Genomic DNA, 24,581 nt, shown 5'->3' on the forward strand with positions numbered 1-24,581 from the left:
CATTGCATTCGCTTTTAAAAAGACAAACTTTCATTTCATTGAAAGTTGACGACATGCATACCATTTCATAATACATCCAACTATAATTGACTTAATAATAATCTTGATGAACTCGACGACTCGAATGCAACGTCTTTTGAAATATGTCATGAATGACTCCAAGTATTATCTCTAATATGAACAAATGCACAGCGGAAGATTTCTTTCATACCTGAGAATAAACATACTTTAAAGTGTCAACCAAGAGGTTGGTGAGTTCATTAGTTTAACATAAATAATCATTTCCATCATTTTAATAGACCACAAGATTTTCATTTCTCATAAATATACGTCCCATGCATAGAGACAAAAATAATCATTCATATGGATTGAACACCTGGTAACCGACATTCACAATATGCATATAAGAATATCCCCGTCATTTCCGGGATCCTCCTTCGGACATGATATAAATTTCGAAGTACTAAAGCATCCGGTACTTTGGATGGGGCTTGTTGGGCCCGATAGATCTATCTTTAGAGTTCGCGTCAATTAGGGTGTCTGTTCCCTAATTCTTAGATTACCAGACTTAATAAAAGGGGCATATTCGATTTCGATAATTCAACCATAGAATGTAATTTTAAGTACTTGTGTCTATTCCGTAAAACAGTTATAAAAGCAGCGCATGTATTCTCAGTCCAAAAATATATATTGCAAAAGCATTTAAAAAGAGAGCAAATGAAACTCACGCATATAAATATTGTAAAACAGTTAATAAATCATTTGCATGTATTCTCAGCCCAAAAACGTAAAGAGTAAAAGGGAGCAAATGAACTCACCATACTGTATTTTGTAGTAAAAATACGTATTACGTCATTTAACATGTGTAGGGTTGACCTCGGATTCACGAACCTATATTATTCATATATATTAACACATATCACATTTAATCCACTAAGTTTATTTATATGATATACTGTATTGAGTTTATTATGTATATATATATATATATATATATATATATATAGGATTATGTTAAGATATGTTTTTATATAACTATTACTTTATTTGGTAAAATAATATTTATAATGGAAAGTTGTAATATTTTCATAACAATAAGGATACTAATAATAATAATAATAAATAATAGTAGTGTTAGTAAAAATGATGATAATAATATATAAAAATCTTGATAATGATAATAATAATAATAATAATAATAATAATAATAATAATAATAATAATAATAATAATAATAATAATAATAATAATAATAATAATAATAATAATAACAATTTTTCTAATAATGTTAATCTTAATAAGATGACAATTTTAATTAATAATAATGATAATAATAATAATAATAATAAATATGTTAATGATAATAATAATAACAAAAATAATAAAAGTGCTACCTTAATGAAACAAGCTCCAAAAAAAAATAATTACCGCCGCCTAGGCTCGAACCCGTGACCTCTCGATCACTCGCAACACTCCTTACCATCTACTCCGATTCTATTTCTCTGTTTTAATTCGGCCCTATATTACTTTAACCCGTCGTTGCCATTTCCATTGAGCTGGCCCATTCGGCCCAACAACAGAAGTTCACGGCCCAGACAGCTTCCTTAAAAAAAATTATTATAGTAGTAGACTTGGTTCGAACCCAGGACCTCCAGTTCACCATACACTACTCCTAACCACTTAGTCTAACTTGTTTTTCTGAAAACTCTATCACCCCACATATATTTAATTTCGTTTTCTAGATCTTCATCCCAATACACCAACAGGAACGTGGCCCAACATAATATGGCAGTTTTTGTCTCGGCCCAATTAGTAGTCGTAAATAAAATACAGAAGCTGTGTCCCAGACTCGTTGGATTTGGAATCCCATATATCCCAATCATTCCCCACGTGTTATAGCACTACTCAAGAAAGTTTAATTAATTTATGGCTCACTTTACCTGCGAATTTAATTATTAATCACTTTCCTTGATCCACAAAACAAATCCACTTCTAAACATGATCATCATCTTTAATTATTATACATCGTCTTTATTGCAGGTTGATCATGGTTCAAGCCTTAACAGTGAACTTAGTTAATATGATTTGGTTTTAATCTATCGAACAACAGAATGTATCTATGGTTGTAAATGGTGGGTTTTGATGGGTTGGTAATCGAAGAAAGGCAGCAATATAGCAGCAGATATGTGACGGAAATCATGGTGCTTTTTGGACAGAAAATAGTAATTAGAAAGAAAAATGAGCAGCGGTAATAGTTAGTGGAGGTGGCTCATGATAGGAAGAAAAATAGTATTGGGTTCTTGGTAATCGTAGAACAGAAGTAGAAACAGAAGAAGAGAAATCGTTCGTGGGTTTATGAAGGTAACGGTTTCGATGGGTTTCGAATAAGGTGGTGTTTGGGCTGTGATCGTAATCGAAACATACAGATTTATTGGAAATCAATTAATAATACTTGTATAACTAATTGAATAATTAAGTATGATTATAAGTATCACCTTCCTATCATTATCAACGTTCCTAATCGTCACCACTATATTCACTATATCAATTTTATGTTTCCACAACATCATCCTTTTATTCACCATTATCCATCATGCTCGCTACACATCAACAACATCACACATCATAAACGTTTTATCATCACTGTCACCATCTTTCTCGATACGGTTAGTCTCCAACATCACCACCTTCCTTATTATGAAGGGAAAACAGAAACGCGTAAGTGAAGTAGTAGCAGGTTCACGACGGAGTAAACTATTGGTGGTCGTTCTATGGTTTAGTAACCGGAACAGAATACCTAAGCAGCTCGATTTGCAGCAGTCACATGACAACAAGGGATTAAAAGATGTTTGATAGCGATTGCTCTAGGTGATAGGGTTGTGATCGGGCACTAACTGATACATGATGATAAGTGATGTTCCTTGATGGTTGTGGTGGTGGTGATTTGGTGATGGTGGTTATCGTTGTTGAAACAAAAATCATAGTGTTTTGTTGATCGATAGTGGTGAAGATTTTTCACGATTTTGGTGTTTCGGTTGTAGAAATATGAGTGAGATAGATAGAGAGAGAGAGAGAGAGAGAGAGAGAGAAAAAAAAAAAGTGATGGTTGCCGGTTTTTATGGTGATCATGGTGGTCGTGCAGGGTGGTGATTGGTGGTAGGGATGATAGTGACTAATGGGATGGTGAAGAAGGAGAAGCACAAGTGTTTTGTGATTTCATCTCTAATATCTGTTATGTGTATATGTTTATATATATATAATTTATAATTATAATACTATGAGTGAAAAGAAATCAATCATCCAATCAAGCACAGGGACCTAAATAGGATAGCCACTTTCTTGATATTTTGCACCGACGATTTTAACATGTAGATTATATCGTGTCCATTGCTAAACGGTTAACGTATAAAAGTGTTCCTAAAAATCCCAAATTTTTAGTTTAAGTATATTAATTATTTCAGTCATTACCTGTTTGAAACTTGATCAAAAAAGTTCGTTAATTATTTATTTTCTATTCCATTTAACATGTACGGAGTACTAACATTTAATCTAAAAAGATAAAAATATAATTATCAAACCTAAAATCTTCGTAATCGATTTACAGTTAAACTTTTATTTTAAATCTTCATGAACATGTATTATATCTATATTGTAACTAACGAAATGTCAACCGAGTGTTACTGACGTTTATTAATTAGGCTCGAAATCACTTATTTTTAATATCTTCTCTTTCTATATATATAAACAGTTTTTAAATAGTAAGTTTGACTTACCAAAATAAATATATTATATATTTTTAAACTATTAGGTTTAATATAATTTTATATATTTACAAGTAATATTTATATACATATATATATAATAATATTTTTCATTACATCACACATTTATTTTACATATTTATTTTCAACAATTAAATCATATAATAAATCAAATAATATTTCAAATTATATATATATATATATATATATATATATATATATATATATATATATATATATATATATATATATATATATATATATATATATATATATATATATATATATATATATATATATATGTATCTATTTACAATTAGTGGTTCGTGAATTGTCGAGAACAGTCGAAGGTCAATTGAATATACGAACACAGTTCAAAAATTTTGAGACTCAATATTATAGACTTTGCTTATCTGTCGAAATCATATAAAGATTAAGTTTAAATTTGGTCGAAAATTCCCGGGTCGTCACAGTACCTACCCGTTAAAGAAATTTCGTCCCGAAATTTGAGTGAGGTAGTCATGGCTAACAATAAAAATGTTTTCATGACGAATATGAGTTGTTAAATAGAGTTTTATCATTATTGACTAATATAGATAAAACAATTCGATTATCCGAAGCGTGCGTGTGAAGCTATCATAAAAGATTGAGATAGAGATTTAACTTTTGACATAGTCACGGTTGAATTTAGAAAATAAGGTGTGTCTAATCTTTTGACGTTGTCTTGGTTGAATTCCGGAATTCAAGGGATTTAAAGAAAATCTTCAAAATCTAAAAGATTCGATTCTTCGGCGAGTAAGTAAATTAAGATCTCTATAATTAAATACGGTGATCTGCCTCGATTACTCTGTCTGATATTTCCGTTATAAACCAAACTCTTCCGTTCTATTATTCTCACCATTCCTATACTTTTCTTTCTTAATTCATACATCTAAAAGATTGTGAAAATGCTTAATCCAGTTCTAATCCTTGATATTTTCCTAATTATCATTTCCGTCTTCCTTCTTTTCAATCTTCCACTTGAAAAATCTGTTTACTTCTACTATTACCTTGGATGATACTATTCTTAATTATATCGTGTCTTTATATTGCTATTCATATTAATATCCATGGTTTGTAACCTCTGTGTTATTATTGAGCTTTATATTTTCTCTCATATTTTGGATCTCTTTGCCTTTTTATTATCCTCTCGACCTCTAGTAAAGCGAGCAACGGTCCAGATTTCGTAAGTACGGAGTTTTCGAATGAACTTAATGTTCTAACCAAGAAAGAACGTAATCGTACGATTTGATTTGTCAAATTACCAGAATATCCGGAAAAGATCGAATCATCAAGAAAATATTTTTTTGATATTTTTGAGGTTAAATAGAATACAAGAGTCGTGTAACATGGCACGTGATGATGTTATGATCTGTGAATCATCACCTTCCATTAGAAACTCAGCATGACTTACTGTAATATAATCACGTTGATCAAGTGTCATTATATTATACTAACTCATGCATCAGTTCCCAACACTACTTCAAAATCATTCATAATTTAAATTCAAAGGTTCGCAGAATATAGAAACTAAAACAGTTTCCTTATATGATATAATATAGATAGCGCAGAGAGGTAATTAATATCGAACGAGAATATTTATGAAGATATCTTCAGAAATATTGAGGATATTAATAAGGTAAGGTACGATGATATCTTAGGATTTCAGAATCAAATTGTGATGAAGAAATTCATTCACGATGATTTAGAGTGGTTAAGGAGTAAGGTATTCGCTAAAGATTTCATCAGAAACAGAATCATCTGGATTCTTTATGTACAAGTTTAGTCCTTGTAATTTGTTCATAGTCTCCTTCATGGTTTGCTCATTTCAGTTCCCAGTTCCAACTTTTCTGAGCTTTGTCAACATACTATTCTTTATCTTTATACCTTCGACAGTTAAGGACGTGTACAGTTTTTGCTGCTGTATTCAGCTTGTACAGTTTTTGCTGCTGTATTCAGATTTTTCAGAATTTGGAGTATTGATTTGTAGACTGGGTGCTTTTCAAAATTTCAGAATTGAAGATCGTAATTCTAGGAGATAATTGTTATATGTATACATATAACTCTTGATGTAGAAACACAGCGAAATTCGAAATACTGTTTGCTAATTCCTGGTAGTTGGTATGGCAATTATTGTTAAAGGATGTTGATGAGTACATGATAGGGTTTTAATGAACAGCTATAATGGTTCTTCGAAGAGACTTAAGTCAATGAGTAATGAAGTTGCTGGTACGTTTGCTGGTAATATGATGGAATATAAAAGGTTCCCCGGTAACAATAAAAGAGCATACATATATATCAAGGTTATAATAAGGTTGTTTCGAACGAAAAGTCGAAGTTGACTTGTTGAAGCTGTGACAAAATTGGCTACTTTGGAAAGGGATTGCCAAGTTATTTTTGGTAATAATAATGCTAAAGGAATTAGCACAGTTATGCGTTAAACGTTTACTCCGTTTTCGAGAGTTTTCAGGTGTATAACTATATGCATCAATCTTTTCTTCCGTAGATGAAGTACGGTTGGTTCATCCTCTCTGCTGAGATGTTTTCGAGAATCATGAAGGGTTTGAACGCAGATTGTAATCGTCAAGATACAAATGAGGTTTAAGATGAACTCAAGTGGCAAACTTGAAGAGTTGTTTAGTTTCATATGTTGTAAACAATATTTTAATTCATTTTAATTGTCCAATGTTGGTAGTCCACAGTCGATAGTCCACAGTTGACAGTTCAATAATTCATATATAATTTAATATATAATATTTGAATTAATTAATACGTATCGTGACCCGTATATGTCTCAGACTCGATCACAACTCAAACTATATATCTTATTGTAGAATCAACCTCAACCCTGTATAGCTAACTCCCGCATTACTGCATATAGAGTGTCTACGGTTATTCCAAACAATATATATAGATGTGTCGATATGATATGTCAAAACCTTGTATACGTGTCCCGATATTTAAGGTGCGTAAAAATAAATAACAGGAATTAAATAACGATAAATAAAGTGTGTAAAGTAAATAACAGAAATTAAATGACAATAAATAAAATTGCGAGAATGTAAATTGCGATAATTAAATTGCGATAAATAAAATGCGATAAATAGAATGTAATCAGTTAGCTAGGAACAGTTAGCTGGAACAGTTAGCGTGGATTCTTAACAATTATATATTTTTTTTATAGTTAATTTATTTGTTTCTATCAAATTTTTATTTCGTCAAATGTGTTCTTCATTATGCCACTTGTTGGATTTTAATAAATCAAAATCCAAATATGAAATTGAATGAAAATGGTTATTCTGTGGTGAACGGATTTGTATATCGGTGGATGTAAGTAGGATAGTAAATGACCGTTGAATCAGATTCGAAGAATGTACAGTGTAACTTATTAATGTGAAATTTTAAATATTCTTGGGGTATTACCTACCCGTTAAAATATTTTCATCATTAACAGTTTGTACAAAAGAATTTTTAATTACAAACTTTATGAAAACATATATACATATATATTTTCTTCAGATGTAATCATGGATTTAATGAGTCAATATGATATTAGACTCATTTGATTTACCGTGAGAATAAGAATATATAATCTCTAAAACATTAGAGATTATATAATCGCCATGTCGAACGAAGATAAATGATGTAGAACGATTCGTGGAACGATAATTATACTCGAGGTACAAAATGAGTTGTTAAGGCATGGATTGTTGATGGTACTGGTGTTGTTACTGATGGTACTGTTGGTGCTGGTGATGTTGCTGAAGCTGGTACATTTTGCACCATACTCTCCAAATTGATTACTCGAGTGCGAAGTTCATTGACTTCTTATATTATTCCGGAGTGATTGTCGGTCGGAACGAGCAGATGAATAAGATCTAGAATTGTGGATAGAATACAATCGTTGTGGGATATCCTGGCAATGAAGGTGAATATAGTGTTTCGAATAGATTCGCCGGTAAGTGTTTCAGGTTCTTCACTAAGAGGTGAATTCGGTTAATGAAAAGGAGCGCCTTCTTCTTGTCTCCAATCATTAAGTAGACTACGAACCCATCAGATGAATTGATGATGGCCGATTGGTTGATCCATTCCGGTTATACTGCTTTCGAAACTCAAGTTTGTTTCCATATCGGAATAACTGTCGGAATAACTATCGGAATAGTTATCGGAATCTGAAGGACTCGAACTGGTTGAAGGATTCATCCCGTACGATCAGATGAAAGATTTTCAATAAGAAATAGAATAGGATGTAGATTAGTACCCTGCAATACATAATTTACATATGCATATATAATACTAAAATCCCATAAGTTACGGAGGAATCTACGGAATATGTTAGGCAAAGTTTACAGTAACAGATATGCTAAGATATGAATTAGCAGATACGCTAAGATATGAATTTGTCTATACAATATTCATGCAATCTAGGCAGTAAAATATGTCTAGATTAAAAATGATAAGCAAGTGATTCCCTAAGAATGATAAGCAGGAAATTTTCGACACGAAATGATAAGCAAAACTTTTGACATGCAGACACGGTCGAAGTCCAGACCCACTAATGCATCTAAACAACTACTAGTTAGACACACTAATGCAAGACCTGGTTCGCTAAGACCACCGCTCTGATACCAACTGAAAGGACCCGACGTAATCCATCCGGACGAAGTCCACATCGATTATAAATGATTCACAATAGTTGGTTACATCGCGAGGTACTTGACCTTTATATGATACATTTTACAAACATTACATTCACTTTTAAAAAGACAAACTTTCATTTCATTGAAAGTTGACGACATGCATACCATTTCATAATACATCCAACTATAATTGACTTAATAATGATCTTGATGAACTCGATGACTCGAATGCAACGTCTTTTGAAATATGTCATGAATGACTCCAAGTATTATCTCTAATATGAACAAATGCACAGCGGAAGATTTCTTTCATACCTGAGAATAAACATACTTTAAAGTGTCAACCAAGAGGTTGGTGAGTTCATTAGTTTAACATAAATAATCATTTCCATCATTTTAATAGACCACAAGATTTTCATTTCTCATAAATATACGTCCCATGCATAGAGACAAAAATAATCATTCATATGGATTGAACACCTGGTAACCGACATTCACAATATGCATATAAGAATATCCCCGTCATTTCCGGGATCCTCCTTCGGACATGATATAAATTTCGAAGTACTAAAGCATCCGGTACTTTGGATGGGGCTTGTTGGGCCCGATAGATCTATCTTTAGAGTTCGCGTCAATTAGGGTGTCTGTTCCCTAATTCTTAGATTACCAGACTTAATAAAAGGGGCATATTCGATTTCGATAATTCAACCATAGAATGTAATTTTAAGTACTTGTGTCTATTCCGTAAAACAGTTATAAAAGCAGCGCATGTATTCTCAGTTCCAAAAATATATATTGCAAAAGCATTTAAAAAGAGAGCAAATGAAACTCACGCATATAAATATTGTAAAACAGTTAATAAATCATTTGCATGTATTCTCAGCCCAAAAACGTAAAGAGTAAAAGGGAGCAAATGAACTCACCATACTGTATTTTGTAGTAAAAATATGTATGACGTCATTTAACATGTGTAGGGTTGACCTCGGATTCACGAACCTATATTATTCATATATATTAACACATATCACATTTAATCCACTAAGTTTATTTATATGATATACTGTATTGAGTTTATTATGTATATATATATATATATATATATATATATATATATATATATATATATATATATATATATATATATAGGATTATGTTAAGATATGTTTTTATATAACTATTACTTTATTTAGTAAAATAATATTTATAATGGAAAGTTGTAATATTTTCATAACAATAAGGATACTAATAATAATAATAAATAATAGTAGTGTTAGTAAAAATGATGATAATAATATATAAAAATCTTGATAATGATAATAATAATAATAATAATAATAATAATAATAATAATAATAATAATAATAATAACAATTTTTCTAATAATGTTAATCTTAATAAGATGACAATTTTAATTAATAATAATGATAATAATAATAATAATAATAATAATAATAATAATAATAATAATAATAATAATAATAAATATATTAATGATAATAATAATAACAAAAATAATAAAAGTGCTACCATAATGAAACAAGCTCCAAAAAAAAAATAATTACCGCCGCCTAGGCTCGAACCCGCGACCTCTCGATCACTCGCAACACTCCTTACCATCTACTCCGATTCTATTTCTCTGTTTTAATTCGGCCCTATATTACTTTAACCCGTCGTTGCCATTTCCATTGAGCTGGCCCATTCGGCCCAACAACAGAAGTTCACGGCCAAGACAGCTTCCTTAAAAAAAATTATTATAGTAGTAGACTTGGTTCGAACCCAGGACCTCCAGTTCACCATACACTACTCCTAACCACTTAGTCTAACTTGTTTTTCTGAAAACTCTATCACCCCACATATATATAATTCCGTTTTCTAGATCTTCATCCCAATACACCAACAGGAACGTGGCCCAACATAATATGGCAGTTTTTGTCTCGGCCCAATTAGTAGTCGTAAATAAAATACAGAAGCTGTGTCCCAGACTCGTTGGATTTGGAATCCCATATATCCCAATCATTCCCCACGTGTTATAGCACTACTCAAGAAAGTTTAATTAATTTATGGCTCACTTTACCTGCGAATTTAATTATTAATCACTTTGCTTGATCCACAAAACAAATCCACTTCTAAACATGATCATCATCTTTAATTATTATACATCGTCTTTATTGCAGGTTGATCATGGTTCAAGCCTTAACAGTGAACTTAGTTAATATGATTTGGTTTTAATCTATCGAACAACAGCATGTATCTATGGTTGTAAATGGTGGGTTTTGGTGGGTTGGTAATCGAAGAAAGACAGCAATATAGCAGCAGATATGTGACGGAAATCATGGTGCTTTTTGGACAGAAAATAGTAATTAGAAAGAAAAATGAGCAGCAGTAATAGTTAGTGGAGGTGGCTCATGATAGGAAGAAAAATAGTATTGGGTTCTTGGTAATCGTAGAACAGAAGTAGAAACAGAAGAAGAGAAATCGTTCGTGGGTTTATGAAGGTAACGGTTTCGATGGGTTTCGAATAAGGTGGTGTTTGGGCTGTGATCGTAATCGAAACATACAGATTTATTGGAAATCAATTAATAATACTTTGTATAACTAATTGAATAATTAAGTATGATTATAAGTATCACCTTCCTATCATTATCAACGTTCCTAATCGTCACCACTATATTCACTGTATCAATTTTATGTTTCCACAACATCATCCTTTTATTCACCATTATCCATCATGCTCGCTACACATCAACAACATCACACATCATAAACGTTTTATCATCACTGTCACCATCTTTCTCGATACGGTTAGTCTCCAACATCACCACCTTCCTTATTATGAAGGGAAAACAGAAACGCGTAAGTGAAGTAGTAGCAGGTTCACGACGGAGTAAACTATTGGTGGTGGTTCTATGGTTTAGTAACCGGAACAGAATACCTAAGCAGCTCGATTTGCAGCAGTCACATGACAACAAGGGATTAAAAGATGTTTGATAGCGATTGCTCTAGGTGATAGGGTTGTGATCGGGCACTAACAGATACATGATGATAAGTGATGTTCCTTGATGGTTGTGGTGGTGGTGATTAGGTGATGGTGGTTATCGTTGTTGAAACAAAAATCATAGTGTTTTGTTGATCGATAGTGGTGAAGATTTTTCACGATTTTGGTGTTTCGGTTGTAGAAATATGAGTGAGATAGATAGAGAGAGAGAGAGAGAAAAAAAAAAGTGATGGTTGCCGATTTTTATGGTGATCATGGTAGTCGTGCAGGGTGGTGATTGGTGGTAGGGATGATAGTGACTAATGGGATGGTGAAGAAGGAGAAGCACAAGTGTTTTGTGATTTCATCTCTAATATCTGTTATGTGTATATGTTTATATATATATAATTTATAATTATAATACTATGAGTGAAAAGAAATCAATCATCCAATCAAGCACAGGGACCTAAATAGGATAGCCACTTTCTTGATATTTTGCACCGACGATTTTAACATGTAGATTATATCGTGTCCATTGCTAAACGGTTAACGTATAAAAGTGTTCCTAAAAATCCCAAATTTTTAGTTTAAGTATATTTAATTATTTCAGTCATTACCTGTTTGAAACTTGATCAAAAAGGTTCGTTAATTATTTATTTTCTATTCCATTTAACATGTACGGAGTACTAACATTTAATCTAAAAAGATAAAAATATAATTATCAAACCTAAAATCTTCGTAATCGATTTACAGTTAAACTTTTATTTTAAATCTTCATGAACATGTATTATATCTATATTGTAACTAACGAAATGTCAACCGAGTGTTACTGACGTTTATTAATTAGGCTCGAAATCACTTATTTTTAATATCTTCTCTTTCTATATATATAAACAGTTTTTAAATAGTAAGTTTGACTTACCAAAGTAAATATATTATATATTTTTAAACTATTAGGTTTAATATAATTTTATATATTTACAAGTAATATTTATATAAATATATATATAATAATAGTTTTCATTACATCACACATTTATTTTACATATTTATTTTCAACAATTAAATCATATAATAAATCAAATAATATTTCAAATTATATATATATATATATATATATATATATATATATATATATACATATATATATATATATACATATATATATATATACATATATATATATATACATATATATATATATATACATATATATATATATACATATATATATATATACATATATATACATATATATATATATATATATATACATATATATATATATATATATACATATATATATATATATATACATATATATATATATATATACATATATATATATATATATATATATATATATATATATATATATATATATATATGTATCTATTTACAATTAGTGGTTCGTGAATTATCGAGAACAGTCGAAGGTCAATTGAATATACGAACACAGTTCAAAAATTTTGAGACTCAATATTATAGACTTTGCTTATCTGTCGAAATCATATAAAGATTAAGTTTAAATTTGGTCGGAAATTCCCGGGTCGTCACAGCCAGGACACTTATGGTGTGGCTTGGGACCCCTTCGGAGATTTGTGGCTGAGTGAATGATTTGTCGTTGCGCATGATGATGATGTAATTTGTTTAAACTATTTATTTTCTTTTGGTATGTATTTGAATAATTATGTACTCTGTTTCTGTGCTTTGCAAACTTATTTTGGCAGCAAGGCGTTTAGGCATCGGGTGGTGCCACCTTATCCTGTTTATGTAGTTCTTTGTTTTTCTTTTCTTAGGTTTGTTGGTGAAACGATTTTTCAAGTCTGGCATTAAGTTCAGCAAAACTACGTGATTAATGATACTGGTGTGATGATCGGGAATGAACGATGTTCTTATGCTGGCAGTCAGTTCAGCGCCATCTTTCACTGGCATTCAACGATCAGTGGTTAAGCTCGATAATTTTTTATATTTTCTTTCTCACATAACCCTTTCGATTTTAATCTATTTTTGATCTCAAGTGATGTGGACATTACTTGATCTCAAGTGTGGGGTGGGGATGTAAAATCTCTCGGGTTGGTTGTTAATGGAATCATCATCATATTAGTTTTAATCTAAAAAGACTTGACGTTTCACGGGTTTTGGTCGTAAAAAAATTGAAAAATTAGGGGAAAAAAATAGAAAAGTTAGTTTAAAAATATAAAAAAATATAGAAAAACAATTGAAAATTCGGCCAAAACCTTTGTTATGAAAATTGTTTTGATTTGGCTTGGTATTTTATAGCATATTTCGTGATTTCAAAGAAGCCAAAATTGTTCCACATGTTCATTTTCTTGAACATGAAATCCTACGAGTTCGGGGAACTCAATAGTAGGTCACCTGTACCAAAATGGGTGTAAATTGTGAGAGAGCGGTGATTGCATAGCGTGCTTGTGACCGAATCACGTGCCAGATCAAAAACTTTTGGTTACTTGGTATAGCAGACTTCCGAAACTATACCATTTTATTATTACATCATCTAATGGTGTGATATTGTGGGAAGAGGAGCCTTGAGCTTCACCGGTGTTGTCCTTTTTAGGAACAATAGCTACGTGCTTGTGTATGCTTAGACAACACAACCCATAGCCAAAAGCTATGGCACCCAAAGGTTTTTAGGATTTATCGGAAGGGTAGTATCTACTTCCTACCTTTCTTAAAACAAGCAGAAAAGCTTGTCATGTGGGAAGTAGGCAACTTGGAATTAATTCCAACCACGTTCATTACCATTGAATGTGAAATCCTACGAATTCTTTAAGAATTCAATCGTAGGTCACCTGCACCAAGGCGGGTGTCAACCGTATGAATGGTGATTGTATCGTGTGGTCAAAACCGGACCATGCGCTAGATCGAAACATTTTAACAGGGCGATCCTCATTGTTTCTCCTAACAAGGATAATGTTGCACCTGACCACTTTGTATAACTCGAGGAGTAAAGTCTCCAAATCGACGCACTTGCTGATTTATTTCAAAAGTTGTAGTCCAGACCAGTTGTAGGGTGACGAAAAATCTTGAAAAGTCATTGCTAAAATTGACTGGAAATCTACCAGGCCTCAACATCAAATAGGGAAACTGGTAGTCAGACTTATCTCGATGAGGGAGATCTGTCTCTTCAAATGGGGAGCGCACCATGATACACAAATCTGTGATTGATCAGATCCCCAGTTGGATAACCTCTGGAAAGGTAAGATATCATCTTTTAAGCCTGATGAACTTCAATCTTTATTATTGACTTAACGGATTAGATGATCACCTCATGATTATCGATGATATCTGGACGTAATGTATATCCTCCTAAGCACATTATTTTCTTACTGACATCTCACGATGTTAGGTACTGTGGGAGGCATTGGCTTGACCAATTGCGGGGTAACCCGTGCATTCTTTTTGGCACATGCGTTCGTTTGCTATATCTTTGGTGCTTGGTTCCTACTTGATTCCCGGTTTATTTGAAGATACATATTATGGTTCAAGATTCTCTACCTCATTATAATCTATGCTATTCGAGACTATATTTAGCAACTTTGTTCATATTAATTGCTTGAGGATTGGGAAGTTAATATCGGGGGAATGCAAGTGGGAGGTATGTTGGTATTTACTCCAAATCGTACCCATGCTAGATGATGGTTTGTTGGTTGTTCGTTTGGTTCTACATACATGTTTGAAGAAGTTATTATACTGTAGAAGATCATTATCGAGTTCAATTGCTTGAGGACAAGCAAAACTCTAGTGTGGGGTTGTTTGATATCGCATATTTAATACGCGTTTTCCTTAGCGGTATCGATCACATGTTGGTCCTTCTGGATACGATTTGGTGTTATTTTGATAAGTGTTAGGAAAGTTCGAGTTCTAAGACCAAAAAGATGAAATCTGAAGTTATTTGATGGTTTTAGTGATTTTCTATGTAAACGAGTGAAAGATGGTGGTTCGATTCAAGTTTGGATGGATTTACTGAGTTTTCAGTCTCAGATTCAGCAAAATGGGCCTGGAGCGCCGCTCCAGTAGGCAGTAAATTGAGGTCGAGGGGTTTTGGAAGTCGACATATCAGTTTAACAGCATATGGAGCGCCGCTCAATAAATAGAGCGCCGTTCCACCTCCAGCCTACTTCATAAATTTGGTATTTAATGCACGAATTTTTACCCTAAATATCATATATTATTCCTAGACGATTTGCAGCAGCTTTTGGACGAAAAAGTGTGATTTTTGGGGAATCCCAAGATCATTCTAATGCTTCAATCATTACGGGAACGTGCTTTGATTCATTCATCGTTCAAGATTCAATCATTAATTAGGTTTATCTCTTTGTTTCAAACAATGAATTCTTCTATTATTTTGATTGTGATTTTGGTTTTAACCATGATTGTTGGCTAAGCATTTTAATGTTTGTCTAGATTGAATATTCGTATGTGTTTGGATGATACTTTAACGTTTTTTTTTTATATTAATGCATGATAATTATGAGTTTTGATTAAGAACCATTCTTGTGGGATTTGATTATTGTTACTAGGCTTGATTAGTGATCTTGTTTGAACAAAGGGAACCCTGTTTCAATTTAGTGAACTAATTTCCAATTGATTTGTCTTAACCAATTGGGTGCTTACTGGACCAAGGGGTAAACCGGGTAACATAGACTGAACAAAATAGGCGTGAATTGTGTGGAGCGAACGCGTAACCAATTGAATCTTAATCTTATAATTAGTTAATTACTAAGTCACAAATGAAAGAGGTCTTTGGTGAAAGGGAACCCTAAGCCAATAAATCATAGTTTGACGTGTTTGCTAAAAGAGAACTCTGGGTAAACCGACTCTGTAGTTGCATGTATTGATAAATAGAACTAGTGCTTAATAACAAATCATCCGACAGTGCGAATAGGAGATCTAGGCGAACATTCTTTTATCTATTGAATTCAAATATCTTTACTTTTCGTTGAGTCTGCATTTATTTTCTATAAATTCTAAAAAACACAAAAATATTATCTTTTACTTTTGATCTATCCTTGATTTGGCTAATCGTTAAATAGCCACAAAATAAATTATCTCGTACTTTCAATTTTTATAGATTAACTTAGTTTATTTTTATTAGTTGCAATCTTAATTCTCACGTTTAAACTGTCCTTGGAACAATTTAGGAATTACCAACTTTATACTATTGCACGATCGGGTACACTGCCCGTTAGTGTGTAGTAATATTTAAACCGGTATTTTCCAGAGATAAATTATATACTAGATTTTACACATCATTTCACCGTGGAAAGGGGTCATCAGATTTGGTAAACGTGGTAAGCTCGCGCCAAGATATGTTGGACCGTTTCCAATTAGTGAGATTCTGAATGATCAAACAGTGGTACTGGATCTTCCACCAGAGTTAGCTGGTATTCATAATACCTTCAATGTGTGTTACTTACGTAAGTGTAAGGTGGACGATGAAACGCAAATTTTCCCAATTAAGGATCTTAAAATTGATTTAAGTAACAAGTTGGTTGAGGAACCGATTCGAGTAGTGGACAGAAAGGTTATTAAGTTAAGAAAGAGAGAGATTCTGATGGTTTTAGTAGAATGGAAACACAGCTTAGGCTCAAACATGACGTAGGAGACAGAAGATTTGATGAAGACCGTTACCCTCATCTGTTTGACCAAGACCAGATTCCGAGGACGGAATCTCTTTAAGGGGGTGGATTTGTAACAGACTGAAATCGGGGTTAGAAGTAAGATTACTAAATTACCCTTAGGTTTATATTTGTGTTTAAAATATGCTTTTATTTTAATAATATGTTTATTATTAATTGATTATGTGGTTAATACCAGTTTGTGACAAGGGTCACAGAAATGGTTCGTTTGTTGAATTTGGACTCCGTTAGGGTTGCTAAATTAAGTACGAAAGATATTAGATAACTGATAAATACCCGTGTGTAATGGGGTATTATATAGTAACACATAAGAGTGTATGTATCTGCTCCTTTCTTTCCATTTCTTGAACATTCTCAAATTAGAACGTACCTAAACTCTACACCATCTTAAACCCTAATTGATCTAAGTAAGAAATTGAATCAAGAGGCTTTAGGAACTGAATCATATCATCTTTGTAAGCATTTATCTAGGTTAGCATGCTTGAATTCGTGGTTTAATTCTTAAGAAATAGGTTTTGGGTGTAAAATGGGTTTTTGATGAATATGACCTTGAATCTTCATGTTTTGTGTTTGTTATGCTTAATTGATGTTAGAAATAGTTGCTATATAGTTTATATGATGTTTTTGAAGTGGTTTTGATGTTAGAACTTGCAAAAATCGAGTTTTTGGGGCAAAATGGCAAAAATCAGCGTGCAGGAGCTATTTTTCAGCTCCCACATGAGTGACAAGTCACTCGTACGAGTGACCACACGTTTGAGGGTCAACCACACGAGTGGGGGCTCACTCGTACGAGTGCCACGTGTGTGAGCACCGGTCAGCTTTGTGGAAACTTGTTTTTGTCATAACTTTCAAACCGTAACTCCGTTTTTGATAAATCAAGTATCATTGGAATCGTAATGAATAATACTTTCCAATTGTAAACTTTTTAAAAGCTATATCAAAATGTATTTGGATCAGAAATAGAGGTATTAGCGTGTGTGTCTAGTGTGCATGCGTTAATATGTTATTATGGGTTCAATTCTTGATATAGGCATATGAATGAATGATAATATGATTGTATGATGTGGTTTAGAACTTGATATTATGACTTTGGGTGGCTTTGGGTTAAAAACCCATCATAACAGCTGCTGTTGCTGTTCTTCTCCACTCGCACGAGTGAACCTTCACACGTACGGTTGAGACGGTCAAACGCATAGTCAACCGCACGAGTGAGTGGTTACTTGAGCTGTTATATTTGCTAGTTGGATCGTATGGTTGAGATGTGACTCGTACGATTCGTATGTCACTCGTGTGGTCAACCGTACAGATCTACTATCTACTGTTGTCTAATTAGATAATTGGCCAAGGATAAAACGTACGAGTGAGGTGTCAACCGCATGCTTGAGGTTTCTTGAACGTGCGGGTGAGTGTCACTCGTACGGTTGACTTGTCAGGTGGTTAAGTGTTCAAGTGTTTATATATTGATGCTATTGTTTTGTTGCTGGGATGATTTCAAGACATGATTACTGACTTGGTTATGTTTATTCTTAGGTGGAAAGGATAAAGAGAAAGCTCAGTAGTTAGAATCTGAGCCGTTGCTGGTAATTGGTGAGTGGGTCTATCTTTGGATAGAGTTTAAGTAGCAAATCATGCTACTATGGATTACTCTGATTACCTTGTGTAGTGTACGTATTTCCATGCTAGTTGGATAGTTGTATGCTGTGTGATCTATATATATGTTTTATATGTGCACTGTGTTTGACACCAGCCATTCCTAGGGAGGTTGGGGATTTGCAAATGTTCCCAGGGAGGTTGCAGTACTTGTGAGGTCAACCATTCCAAGGGAGGTTGAGTCCAAGTCCTATAGTCTGTTTAGTATAGCATAGAAGAATGCATGTGTTGTGTTTGGATAGTTATGCAGAGACTGGTAGGAAGGACTATTTGTAGATCCTAGTCCGATCAGCTAGGTCGTGTGCCCGTACAAGCCGCCGATCCTCATATTGTCGTTGTTTGTATGCTTGATGGTCATAAGCATGTTAGTTGACTGTTGTATGATGGATTGCTTAAGCTTAATCTGTAGATAGATTCCATTCACTTAGCGGTGCGCTAATCCCCCGCATTCCTCCCCCTGCAGGTTTAGCTACTGCTGATGGGATCGGGCATTGATGTAGAAGATATGTTTGACTTGGAACTCTGATGTGGGCTTTTGTAACCGTGTTTATAATAACGTAACACCGTTTGTTAAAGTAAACGTAATTAAGTGGTTTTTGTACTAATGTAATTAAGGTTGTTGTTTACTAAATAAGACTTCCGCTGTGTTATATATATAAAAAAAATGGCCGGTGTTACAGATGACATCAATGCTATTGAGCTTGATGACATCAAGCTTTACCCAAAATGACACCTTTGCACTAAAACGGGTCAAGTGATAGACCTGTGATAAAAACAATCACACTTGTTTATATGTTCATTTTTAGCTTGCATTTCATTTAGGATTGTATGATATTTTTGTTTTGATAGTTGCATTTGCATTTAGCTGCATTTCATACATATGGGAAAACTGCAAAATGTCAAAAATAGCTTGTGAATGAGTTGAATTGAACTTAAATCATGAAAAACTGCTCCAGGTAAAGGAGCGACGCTTTTCTAGAAAAAGCGACGCTTTTGGCAATGCAAGAACGGCGCTCCTATATAAGGTACGGCGCTTTTGGTGGTAATTTTTGATCAATTTTGGCCAGTAGCCAGAAGCGGCGCTCTATCTCATGAAAAGCGGCGCTTTTTAACCCCAGGTGCGACGCTCCTGTGTAAGGTGCGATGCTCCTATACCTGGTTCTTTAAAAGTCGACTAAACTCAGAAAATTTCAAATTTTTCTTTCACCCACTTCATTTCTCTCTCTCTAAAACGGCTAAGCTTGCTAAAATTTGAACTCTTACCTCAACTTAACATCTTTTGTGAAGATTTCTTGCACTTTTATCAACATTTAACATGAGTCAAGTAAGATCTATGCTCCTTTAACACTTCTCTTTAATTTATTGTATGATTCTTGCTATGTTCTTATTTTTACTTGTTGCTAGATCTCTAAGCATTTGATGCTTATTATGACAAATTGATGATAGATTCTAGTTATTCTCATGATTCCTAACATGATTTGTATGTTTGATTTCACAAAATTGGATCTTGAATTTCTAGGGTTCATCCCAATTTGGGGGTTTTGAATTTGATGCTTAATTGAGAGTTTAATAATGAAATTGGTTGCAATACACTTCTATAACATGCTTAAATAAAAAAGAATCAAACTTTCATGCTTGTATGATCTTCACTTGGCATTAGGGTTCTTGATTTTTGCATGTTGACTTTGTTTGACCAAATTGGGTAACGTTATGACTAGAGCTTCTTGTGTATGCTGAGAATTTAGGCATTATGGCTTAGTGCTTTACCATTTTTCATGCTACTAGTCTTAATCTTAATTTGACTTTTGAATTTTGACTAAAAGTTGACTTTTGCATGTAAGCAATTTTAGCCATATTTGTTATCTATGAAGCTTTTTGTCTTGAACTAAATGTAGGGGGTATCTTACCCCATTGAATTTTGAAAGTGAGATAACCACTTCACGCTAACGCCATGAGATTGTTTGTGCATTTATTGTTCACTTGAGAATGTTTCAGTGAAGTACTTCAAATGGAAAAGGGTATGAAAAGTCCACTGATGCCCATGAAAGGTTGCAAATGCTCTTGTCGGATGAAACAATTCAATGTCAAGCTATTAATAGGATTCACATGCCGGTTTTCCCGGCCAAGTACATCAATTGGACCGACTTTGAATTGGCGGGGTTAGGTCATCAAATTAGGGAGACATTCACGGTTGGAGAAGGCAATGAGGTTAAGCGCCCATGGGAGATGCTCCTTTACATGAAAGAAAGTGTTTACCCGTTGTTAACCCTTGAATTCTTAGCAACTCTTCGGCTTGATTTCAAGGTCATCTCCCCATGGATCCGCAACTACCTCCGGTTTAGGCTAGGTGGGGCGGAATGGCAAATGAGCATGGCTCAATTCATAGCATGCTTAGGACTCTACACCAATTCGGATCCCACCTCTACCTTCCAATACTTGGCGAAATGTGAAACCTACAACCCAAATGAGTTTGATCCCAAGCAAGTATGGAGCGAAATTAGTTATGAAAAGTTAACCCCCACTAATCAAGTTCCGGGAGCGCTCAAAAGCCCCATACTTCGTTGCATCCAAAGGTTCTTTGCCAAGTCGGTTTTCCACCAAACGGAGGATGTCAATAAGATGACAATGTTCGATATTTGGTTGATTCATAGCATCTACAAGAGAAAGCACATTCACATTCCAAACCTTATCGCAAGTTATCTTTTTGATCCAAGTGGCAAGAAGTCGGAGCTTCCAAGCTTTGGTGGTCACTATGTGACTCAAATCGCTAAGTTTTTGAAGGTCAATTTCAATGAGTCAGATGAGTTGCCAATGGAGCATTTGGGTTATCAAGAGTGCATGAGCAAGCATCCCGAGGTAGCACATAAACACTATGTGGAATTTCGGTAATCAATCTTCATCATGGTTTGTGAAACAATTTATCTTATGAATTGGCATGTAACTTAACCATATTTGGCATTGTGTGTATGGAACATGGAATTATTGATTCGTTGTGAGGTAGTAGACTTATATTGCTACTCTCACACATGATCATCTCAATGTTTGTAATAATTCAACAATGCGCGTGCGTGATTATTATTGTGATTGTTTGTATGTTCTTGCTTGTTGTGGTTCTTAGTGGCAGGATTCACATTATTGATGATTGATCCAAGCCTGGCATTAAGTTCAGGCATCAAGCTCATCAACTTGCAATTATTTGGTGATTAAGTTTCTCGAGTGGTGACAACAAAGATCATTTGATCTACTCCGGTTTTTATTTTCTCTTCTCTTCTCTATTCTAATTCAAAATGTCCCTCAATTTTCTTAAAATGTTTTCGTTTAATACAATGAGGGCATTGCATCAAACTAAATGTAGGGGGAGAGTAAATCTCGGGAATTTTTGAACTTTCGGGTTAAACTTATCACATATTCTCTATAAAGATTAAAACTTGCATTGTTGATCAATTTTTGGAACAAGTTTTTAACCATTGCATTAACTTACATCATAAACACTTAAAATGGTTAAAACTTGTGAAAATTTTCAAACTTTTTGGGAAAAGTAAAGTCTTTTTCCCTTTGTGCTTCAAAATTTGGGAAGTAAAGTCTTCCCTTATGTTGGCAATTGTAATACCAAGTGAAAGTAAAGTCTTTCACTTTTCATGTGATTTTGTGCTCCAAATGATAAACTCAAAGAGAAATCAAAACTTGTGCTTGAAAGTTAAAGTCTTTCATGCACATTGCTTCAAAAACCAAGTGTTTAAAGCTTCGTGCTTTAGCACTTCCGGGTGGTTAAAGTCCACCCTTTTATGTCTCAAAAATAAACTTGAATGGTTAATTCACTTGGTGTAGGAGACTTCCTAATCTACACCATTTTACATTTAGCTATGCTAAGTGCCGTGGGAAGAGGAGCCACCTAGCTTTAACGTGTGCTATCTTCTTAATGAAGAGCAATGGCTTCGTGCTAGTGTTGCTAGACAACACAACCCATAGCCAAAAGCTATGGCACCCTTGCGCTTGCAATTAACGGAAAGGTAGTACTACTTCCTACTTTTTCTTAAAATAGGCATAAAAGCTTGTTATGTGGGAAGTAAAACAACAAACACTTAGAAGTAAAGTCTTGCAAGTATTCTCGTGCACCAAACTTGAAAGTAAAGTCTTTCAAGTCAAAGTTTTTGTTCCAAGCTTGGGAGTAAAGTCACCCAAGTTAAGTTTGTCCCACTTGAAAGGAGGTTAAAGTCCTCCTAATGCTTCAAAAACTTGGAATTGTCGGACTCTCTTATTTACCCACGTAGGGCCCTAATTCCACGAACTTTCGTCAATGCTTTCGCCCAACTCTGAGAGAAACCATAGAGTTGTGATAGAAAGCTTGATGAGTTCCGGTTGGCCCGAGCCCGGGTTGACCAATAATGATAGGGGTACCCAGTCCCCTAACTTCGGCGCACCCACCTTAACCCTATACTTTGAATTGACGATTATTCTTGGAATTAACTGTTTATATTTGGAATTGACGAAAAATAGGCATTTTGGGGGCATGGAGGTGAAAGAGGGATAGCCAACGCGGTTTGATGAGGTGAACATTCTTTTCGGAAGCATATTATTTACACGATGCATTATTTTATGACTAGTGACGATGTGTACGATTTTCATGACCCATTCTCAATTTGGGTACATTTTGTGTGCTTTATGGTGATTTGAGCTTGTTGCCTATATTTTGAGTCACCTTGTTTGTATTGGGGTGAATTTGATTATATTGTGAATAGCGTTGGTATTTGATGTGATTGATGGCTATCCCGCGAATCCTACATAATTGGTCAAGGTCAAGGAGGTCAAGGTTTTGATTGTGAAAAGTCTTAGGCTTGATGATTTGGTGTTTGATGGCCTCTTAGGTGATGTAGTTAACTTTGACCGGGGAATGATTGTTTTAGGTAGACCTAGGTTTGAATTGTAGTTGATTTGGTGGTGATTGAAGATTATGGAAGCGTTGATTTATGCTCATGCCACTAGTAGCAGAAGGAGAGTAGAAGAATGCTTGGTCCTCGGCAATTTTAAAAGGGTTATGGAGTTCATTATAGCCAACAAAGTGCTCATTCTCAAAAGGTATAAATTGTTACCTAATCATTGCACTTTAGCTTTAATCATTAAACGTTAATCTTCTCCAAGCCTTGTTCTATTGATTTGCTTGCTTGAGGAAAAGCAAGGTTCAAAGGTAGGGGGTTTGATATTGCTCCATTCAGATATGTTTATTACGCAATATCGACCTCATTTTATTCGGTTTTGATGATCGTTGGGGCTTAAAAGTTATTTTCCTGCGCCAAAGTGTCGACTCAAGGCAAAATGCCTAACTTGGTGTAAAATTGACTAAGAAATGCTCAAAAAGTGCAAAGAAAATGACAAGTGCAGGAAACAGCTCCAAAAGCACCGCTCCAGGTAAAGGAGCGTCGCTCCTCACAGCCCAACAGCGCCGCACCTCAGCTAAAAGCGGCGCAATCACCCACATTTTGTCTCCATTTCTTTTCAGTGAGCAGAAGCGCCGTTCTTCAAGACCAAAAGTGCCGCTCCTATCAGGCTAAAAGCGGCGCACCTGAAGTTAAAGTGCCGTTCCAGATTGAAGCCAAAAGCGCCGCTCCTGAAGGAGAAGCGGCGCTCCTGACGCTGTTTCAGCCCAATTTCTCACCACTATAAAAAGGAAGTGATAGGCCATTTTTCAAGAGAGCTGTAGTTTTTACTCCGAATTTCACACACTGAACCCTAATTTCATCATCCATTAGAGTTCTAAGGTGATTTGGAGGAAGCAAGCTCAAGTTTCATCTTCATTATTGCTAGATCTTTCTATTGTTATCATTTTTGGGTTGTAATCTTCACTTTACTTTTACAT

Source organism: Rutidosis leptorrhynchoides, chromosome 3 (assembly GCF_046630445.1).
Source record: "Rutidosis leptorrhynchoides isolate AG116_Rl617_1_P2 chromosome 3, CSIRO_AGI_Rlap_v1, whole genome shotgun sequence".
Lineage (NCBI taxonomy): Eukaryota > Viridiplantae > Streptophyta > Magnoliopsida > Asterales > Asteraceae > Rutidosis > Rutidosis leptorrhynchoides.